The following is an 8,983-nucleotide window of genomic DNA, read 5'->3' on the forward strand; positions in this document are numbered from 1 at the left end:
TAAAAGTCACATACCTCCAAAATCATTTACAGGAAAGTTTTGCAATATGATTCTTCCCGTGCATTGGCCTAGTTCACAAAATTTATTATTATTATTATTATTATTATTATTATTATTATTATTATTATACATTTATATCCCGCTCTTCCTCCAAGGAGCCCAGAGCGGTGTACTACATACTTGAGTTTCTCTTTCACAACAACCCTGTGAAGTAGGTTAGGCTGAGAGAGAAGTGACTGGCCTTGAATGATTATTCAAATCATTTGAATAAAGGTTCAATGTGGGTTACTAACATTAGCTTGATTGTGTGGACCCATGTCAAGGTGAAAATCTCAGATTAATCTCGGGCAATAAACCACTTTGGGGTGGATTCACACAATTTCACTACTGTCAATAACCCACATTAAACCTAGATTCAAACAATTGTGTAAATCAGGCCATTATCAAAAATCCTGATACACTCCACTGTAATTGATTTCCAGTATCAAGTAATTATTTCTCACCTCTTGTGGATGGAGATCCGTGCTTGTGCTTCTAATGCACCTCATGATTACAAAGTGTACTGCTTTCTGGTTTTCTGAGGAGAGAAAACATAGGTATTTTTTACCAGCATATGTATTGGGAGTATATAAAACAATGAACAGAAATGGCAGAACAAAGGATCAGGCAAAAGTGCCAAAGGAGAGTTCTTATTGCATAAGTCAATACTAATAGCTAGACAATCTCAAAAGGAGTAAATGAACAAAAGTGAGAGAAACACTCCACTATCATAGTCCTGCCAAATGTGGGAGTTTTCTGACCTGCAAAAAATGCCTGATTGCAAAGATTTAAGTTCACTTAATCCAAAAGGAATGTAGTATATGATTGTACTCTATGTCAACCACATTGATGATCTCATCCTATATATAGTATAATAAGATATATATACTTGGAGCAAGTTCCATTAATTTCAACAGAGTTTATTTCTGAGGAACAGGATTTCAGTCTTTGTTGTTAGGTAACAGCACATATTGTTACCATCCAAGACCGAGTAACATCTTGCTAGTGTGAAAGCTGAGAACCTATAACTATAAATAATTTGCAATCAATTATAAATAATTTTCAATGAAAAGTCACTGAATTTAGAAGCATTCAAAGAAATACAGCTTTTGATTGACATTTATCTCCAGCGTGATAGCCCAGTTCATGAAAGACCAGTCCATGATAGCTCCAGCTGAGGTCTTGTTCTGGTTGGAAGGAAAATTAGTTTGAGTTTTTCATTTCTTGCTTCTTTAAAAAGAGAATAAATTTTATTCTCTGGTTCTTGGATTTGTTGTGGTTTTACGAACAGAAGCTTTACATACAATGATCAACTGTTTGAATCCAATATTATGAGATACTACTGGACTATATTTGTTTGTTTGTTTGTTTGTTTGATTTATATACCGCCCTTCCAAAATGGCTCAGGGTGGTTTACAATTAAAACAAACCACTAAAACAATAAAGAGCTAAAAATAAATTTAAAACAATGTAACGACAATTAACAATTTAAAAACATTTTAATAAATAAAAACAATAATAACAACAATTAAACAATTATAGTGATTAAAAGCCCCAAAATCGGGTTAGAATATTTAAAAACCCTGGAAAGCCAGGCCAAACAAATACGTTTTAAGGGCTCTCCTGAAGGTTAATAGAGAATTCAAATTGCGGATTTCCGCAGGGAGCGCATTCCACAGCCCTAGAATATATACATGCCAAATGGTCTGAAATAATATCTATACAACTATTTGTCTAGGAAAGTGTAGAAGAATACAAGGGAAAGAGTTGTGATATGCAAGGACCAGGCAGTGGAGTGGAATCTGGAATATTAATAGTTTAATGAAATAGCTATTATGAACAGAGAGGCAAATGCAGTCTACCTTCAGTGCTCTTGCTGCTGGCTGTTTGTTAGCCCCGCCCCGCCTCTATTCCGGGACTGGAAGACAAGCAACTACAGCCCCGTTCAAAAGCTGGTCTGGATCAAGGAATACACTTTCTATATATGGATTACACAGGAAACAAGAGTCATATAGCTCTTTCAAGAGCCATCTATGTTCTCCTTACAGATCCTTCTGACATCTGAGGGATCCAGGTGGAACTACAGTTCTCCTGTGACTCAGCAGAGACTATAATATCTTGGTACCCAGCCATTTTTAATACATGTTCAAAACATGCTTCTTAAGCATGGCCCATTGCAGCAGGAATGTATTAATCACATTTAATTATGAGTAGAGATCTTGGAGATTTATGAGATAAATTAAATTATGATGTTGAGAGAGACTGGGGCCAAGGAAGGAAATGAAGCCTTGTATCCTATTTGGAGCATTTCATTCATTCAAACCATTCTTCGCATACCGGTAGGATATTACATAGATCTGTTCATGCACAACATTCCTAATTGGAAAGGATTTTATTAATTGTTTTAAAATAAAATATAGAATCACTGTACTCATACTCAATAACAATAACTTTGACTACCACTGACATTGCACAAGCTGAAGTAATTTTGAAGGTTAAAGCTGCAATTCTCTATGTAATTACTTGAGAGTAAGCTCTATTAAAGTCAGCAGGACTTACTTCTGACTAATCATGCATAGGATCAGACTATTTTTTCTGTCCTTACTTCAGTATGTAATACTTTTAAGAGCTACTATTTGGATTAACAGAATATCTTTCTGTCTCTTTAACATGGGTATTTCTCAGAGAACCAAATGCCTGGGGTGCCATTTAGGGAGGGTGAAACGCTTCCCCTTCTGTTTTTTAAGTCACTATGACTGTACTTCAGTTATTTTTCCTATCCTCAGGAATATGTATATCTGTAGCCAGTTCACTGGTTCTACACACTCCTATCCAATAGCTGATAACCAGAGTAAATTATTCATGAGTAGTCCCATGGATATTATGACTAACTTGTCCATTAATTTCAATTGGACTACTTATAAGTAATTTAATTTGGCTGTTTGATTTTTAGTCATCATTAAATCTTTATACCACCTTTCATTAAAACAATATCAAAGGTGGCTTACAAAACGTTTAAAACAATAGAAGATTACAGAAGTTACACAATAAAAATATTAAATTGGAATATAAAAATACAAATCAAATTGAAAGTTTTTAAAACATAAACAATATCACAATAAAATACAGAGCAGCAGCAGCAAAAAAAAAAAAAAAAGCATATAAAAGCCTGGTAAAAAGCCAAGATTTCACTTGCTTTCTAAAATTTGTGATGGAGACTGAGGAGCAGATGCCCAACAGGAGAGCAAGTCTGGGGGCAATAACTGAGAAGGGCTGTCCCACGTGCCTCCCTCATTGTCGGCACATGGAGCACAGCCCCCTCCGACGACCTCGTCAAGCAGGCAGAAACTCTTGGGAGAAGGCAGTCCCTACAGGGCTCAAACTGTTAAGGGCTTTAAAAGTCAAAAACAGCACCTCGAATTGGACCCGGAAACAAATTGGCAGCCAATATAGCTCTTTCAAAATGGGCGTAATATGACCCCAGCAGGCAACTCCAGATAAAATCCTAGCTGCTGCATTTTGCACTAGCCAGCAGGCAACTCCCGATAAAATCCTAGCTGCCTCATTTTGCACTAGCTGCAGGTTCCAAAAAGCCTCTCATGGAGCGCACTACAGTAATCCAGCCGTGACATGACTAAGGCATGGGTAACAGTGGCAAGACTGTTACACAGTATCTTCAAACCCAGGCTCCCCAATCAGGAGTTAGCATGGTTTAGTAACTGGTGAGGGCTAAGGACCCTAAGAAGAGTCCATTGCTAGCTCTTAAAACCAACTTGTGTGCCTGTCGCTTTTGTGTGGTTGCAGCAGAGCAGCTCTTTCAGGGCCTACTCAGGTAGAAAGTGGCCCATGGAGGGCAGTTTGCCAATGGCCTGCTGGAAACAGATCTAGGGATAAAGGGTCTAATTTAAAGACTACATGGAGTGTGTGTGTGTGTGTGTGTGTGTGTGTGTGTGTGTAGCATAACTCTTCTCCACCCTCCGCAGGTACTTTCCTCACAGGTGGGTTCACTGCCGGTACTGGAGAATCTATCTGGAAAACGGGATGTCAGGGGACAGATTGTGGGGACATAAGAAGGACTTAGCATCCTTTGCCTGCAGGCCTTTTAAACTGAAAATTGGATCCTCACCCCACTTTATATGTGGTTTGGGGAGACATGAGTTTCAAGACACAAGTCTGCTACAATCATGTTTTGTTTGGGCCTATGTGATTATCTCTGTAAATAATTACATGAGTCTAGGTATACATGCCAAAGGTACAAATATATTTAATTTTTTTAAGGTACTTTGTTATCTGCTGTGGATAACTTTGCTATACTTATTATGAGGTACAACACAGTAACCACAATGTAAGTTTTTTAAAGACACTGAAGGTGTTGCATAATTTTGAACACATTCAAGATCCAGCTTTTGAACCTTGTGGTGAATTTTGCCAAATCCCCACTGGTACTATATCAGGCAGCAGCGATATAGGAAGATGCTGAAAGGCATCATCTCATACTGCACAGGAGGAGGCAATGGTAAACCCCTCCTGTGTGCTACCAAAGAAAACCACAGGGCTCTGTGGGCACCAGGAGTCAAAATTGACTTGTCGGCACACTTTACTTTACTTACAGACACACTGATCGATCTCTCCCCCGACCCCCACTCTCAATATATTTGTGTGTGTTCCTGCCTTTTTACAGTGCATTCTGTGATACTTCCTGAATTTTTCATTTTGTACCAAACTCCTTATACAAACAATCAGACCAAAACAAAACAAAAATGTAAAAGGCAGTTGAAAGCCACATGGGAGAGCACTGCACATGGGAATACAGAGAACACAAATGTGTCTAGCAAGGAAGTTATTGTAATACTTGTGTTTCTCTGTATGCAGGTTTCCTCAGGATGGCTATGACATCCAAAGTGGTCCTAAGTCAATAGCCACATTTGAAATCCATTGAAAGGTGTTAGGAAATGCACACAGCATATCTGCTATACCTCCAGGAAATGGAAAAGTGGGGCACTTGTTCGCAATGTGCTGAATGCCTCCATTAGCACTGTGATAAATCGGCCATTTGGAGATCAGGTGCACATACTTGCCAGATGACATCTGGATATGATTAATTCAGTCACTGTTTGAGAGGAAGCAAAGAACTAGAGGGGTTGCTTGTGAAGTCATATATGAGGTGCATATTAACCAGGTCTTAGCCTGGCCTTAGCCTCTGCCAAATTGGTTGAGGGGTATAATTTAAAAAGAAAAAGAAGTATATGTAAGAGTAAATGTTTTATAGATAGGGGGGAAATGAAAGCACAACTTTCCCAGTAAAGTGTAGAGACACTTTCCATGCTATGATTTCTGTTCACAGGAAGGTGTTCTCACAACACTGCAAAAATTATATAGCTGTAAGAATGTCTGATCTTGATATTTCAGTATATACGTATCTGATCCACAAGTACAGTCATGCTATAATTTTCATAATAATATAGGCTTGCGGAAACACACCTGCAAAAAATAAAAAAGAGGCCAAAAAACAAAAACAAAAAACCCACCCTATAACAGAAAGCAGACTTTTTCAGAAGAACAGACTTGGCCTCACTGTAAGACAAATTAAGATGCCCATAAGCTCCACAGACCAGATCTTATTTATGTTACATTATGTTAGCTGCTAGGCTAAAGGACTGAAGGACTTTCAGCCAGATACTGGTATTTATGGGATTCTGTTAAGAGATGAAGCTGTCAGTGCATTTTTACTTTCATCATTGATTTTGTCACACACCTTCATTTCTTTGTTGCATTGTCAACAGCTGTCTCAAAGGTTTGCTGTTCTTTGTGTCAGAGATCCCCTGATTGTGACCCTGGAGAAACTTGTAGGGATGAGTTCTCTGAGGAAGAGCCCATGGCCAGTCAGCTGCCTGATCTGGATCTCATGACTGATCAACTCCTTGATCCAGAACCAGAGACCCATCTTTCACCCCAAGACCTGGAGGACTGCCCCCACAAAACCCCAGATCCAATCCTGGGTGTGAGGCCACCAGCATCATCATCAGATCTTCAAAACTGCCACTGCTGAGCGTAGGGGGAGCTACAGCAGTGACGATGGAGTGCTCACCTGGGGGCTCACAGATGGCTCTTAGAAAGGTCTTCTCAAGAGGAAGGGTCACCTCATGAGAAGGAAACATGATCTGGCTCAGCTCTGGGAGATGAGTGAGTAGAACCAGGAGATAGGTTGAGAGTGACCGCCTGGTTCCTACTTAACCATCTCAGTCCCAGCTACCTGCTGCTGCAACAGTCATCCTAGACTTCACTACTGAGCCTCCTTGCAGCATCAACTCTGCCTTGTATGAATCATGCCTTGCTACCTAGTGAATGTGCAGCCCACCCTTGCCCTGCCCAGGTAGAGCCCTGACACCCTGTCAAAAATGCAAATTTCAATACACAGATTTGAATCTCAGAACAGTTCAGCTCTGTCCTTTTACTGTCACATTTCTAGCCTGCTGATGTCAGATCCTACGTCAGGTAGGACAGAAAGGCAGATGAAGCACTGACCCTGCTGAAGCAAAGAAGGCTGGATCTGAGAGATGGGAGGCCTGGTAGTCCAGGTATGCCATCTTGAGTTCCATTACAGAAGAAAGGTGGCAGGGTGTGGAAGAAGGTCCTACTTTATTGTGGTCCCTGGAGATGTTCAATGGCACATGTGAGGCTGCGTTTCCCAAATAGTCTTATTTGGAGTATTTGAAATCATAGAGGGAGCTGTGACAGCATCCATGTGAACAGGTCAGTATCAGAGATTCACATACATGTGCACATACCAACACGCAAAGTATGCAAGGTATTTTTATATCCCACTTGCCAGACGGAAATGTTCTCAAAGCGCTTTATATACAATAATGAATGAATGAATAATAAGATGGCGTATTCACATATGCAAACCAAACCAAACCAAACCTGTAACACAGGAACCATCCCCACCACCCTGGGCAGGAAAGCCACAGCAGTGTTCCTTGCAGACAGCTTACCTCATCTCTTCCTCTGTCTTCTACAGCTGCTTGTATTCCCTGATCACTTCGACACCACAGACTTTCAGAAGTGTTTTCTGCTCTTTGTCAAAGCTTTAGAATGCTTATTTCTTATACTGCAGCTAAACAGATTTCTGCTGTGACAATTATGTAGTCTTGTGCCATTTCAGAAAACTTCATTAAAAATAAGCTCTATTGTGAGGTAACTGTCCCAGTGGTTTACGGTAAATTTTCAAAGTTCCAGCTGGCCACACAGGGCTTCCTTGAGTAAGGTATAGCACATTGTTAAATTTTTCTGATAAAGTCTGCTCTTTTGTGATTCAGCAAACCTCTTCCTCTCCACACAACTGGCATCTTCATTGTTAGGCACCCCAGAGGTACACAAATCAAAATGGAGTGCACTCAGATGAAAAAGGTATTCCCAATCATACATGCAGATTACACATTACTCATGCAGTGAAAAACAAACACAGTGAATAACACAAATTTAAGTCTGAGAAGTGAGCTGTACCTTATTTGCAGCTTTAAAAACAATTGGGCTATTTTTGCTGGATTCTGCTGCCCTTCACATCATCCATCATGTAAGACTGTCTCCAGACTACAATAATATAATGTAATATGATCTACATCCTAAGCCTATTTACTTGAAGTTCCACTTAAATCAAATATTTACTTCCAAGTACAATTGAGTTGCCAGGTGCCTGTCTTGCAAAATTATTTCACATTAATTTCCCTTTAAATATTGAATGATAAATTGCAAACATAAAAGGTCAAATAACAGATGGAAAGAGATGCACAGTCATGGACAATTCACGACTCAGAGGCAGGTTCCATAATCAGCAGAGGGATACAGCTATAAGGTGCAGTTTTCATGGTCTTCACCACAGCTAGAAAAGCAGTTAAGAAATCAGCATAGGCAGTGGGGGGAAGCATTCCAGACTACTGCATGCCCCATACAAAAGGGGCAGGATTTTGCAGATCTCTCCTTCCTCCCCAAGTGCCCTGTGCATCACAAAAATACATCCTTGAGGGTTGCACAGCCCTCAAGGACCTTTTTTTGTGATGCATAGAGTGCTTCCGGGGGAAGGACAGATGAGCAAAATTCATCCCTCTGCATGCCAAACATTGCTCAGCTAAGCCAAGTGCTCTGCAGCATGGGTGCACTCTTAGTAAGAGTGTCAGCCAATAAATAGGCACTAAAATGACAAGGAATGATATCATCCAGAAAGGCACCCAAGAGAGTCAAACAGTGGGAAAGGATCAACACAACCTGCCCAACCTATGTTACCTATGTTACCGGGCCAACACCATCACATTTGTGAGTCTGTATTCAGCTAAACACTTGAAGAGTTGAAAAATCACCTGAAATTATTTCATGACTATTCATTTAAAATATTTTGTTACGTCACAGACAAGTGCAAAGACTGAGTCAGTATCTCTTGGAGGTCTATGACACGTGAACTTCACAGCACTATTCATCTCAACCAGTTTCCGGACCCAAGTCTGGATGCCCTACACTTGATGCATCAATGGCAAAGGTTTGTCTAGTCTTTTTCTGGAGATCTTCAAGAGAAAAGATGATTCCACGAGCTTTATAGATTATATTTTATATTACTGATCTGGTTTGAGAGGCTGAATCCTATAAACCACCTAAGATAACACTGTTTAGAAACAAACTGTTTTTCAAGGCAGTTGTCACCACACACTAGAGTCCATGGGACTGGGGGGATAATACAAGCAGCTATCCTACCTGTGGCAGCTTCTTTATTTCTATGCCTGTGAAAACTGCTCCCTGGTTATGGCAAATAGGTCATCTCACCATTTGTCATAATCAGAATCACTTGTGTGCATCACATTGCAGCCATCCCAATGTGGTTGGAACGGTAGTGTGCAAATGTTCAGCTTCTGTTCATGGTGAATGAGACAGGCAACCCTCTTACTACAGGGAT

The sequence above is a fragment of the Hemicordylus capensis genome, chromosome 3, assembly GCF_027244095.1.
Source record: "Hemicordylus capensis ecotype Gifberg chromosome 3, rHemCap1.1.pri, whole genome shotgun sequence".
Taxonomy (NCBI): Eukaryota; Metazoa; Chordata; class Lepidosauria; order Squamata; family Cordylidae; genus Hemicordylus; species Hemicordylus capensis.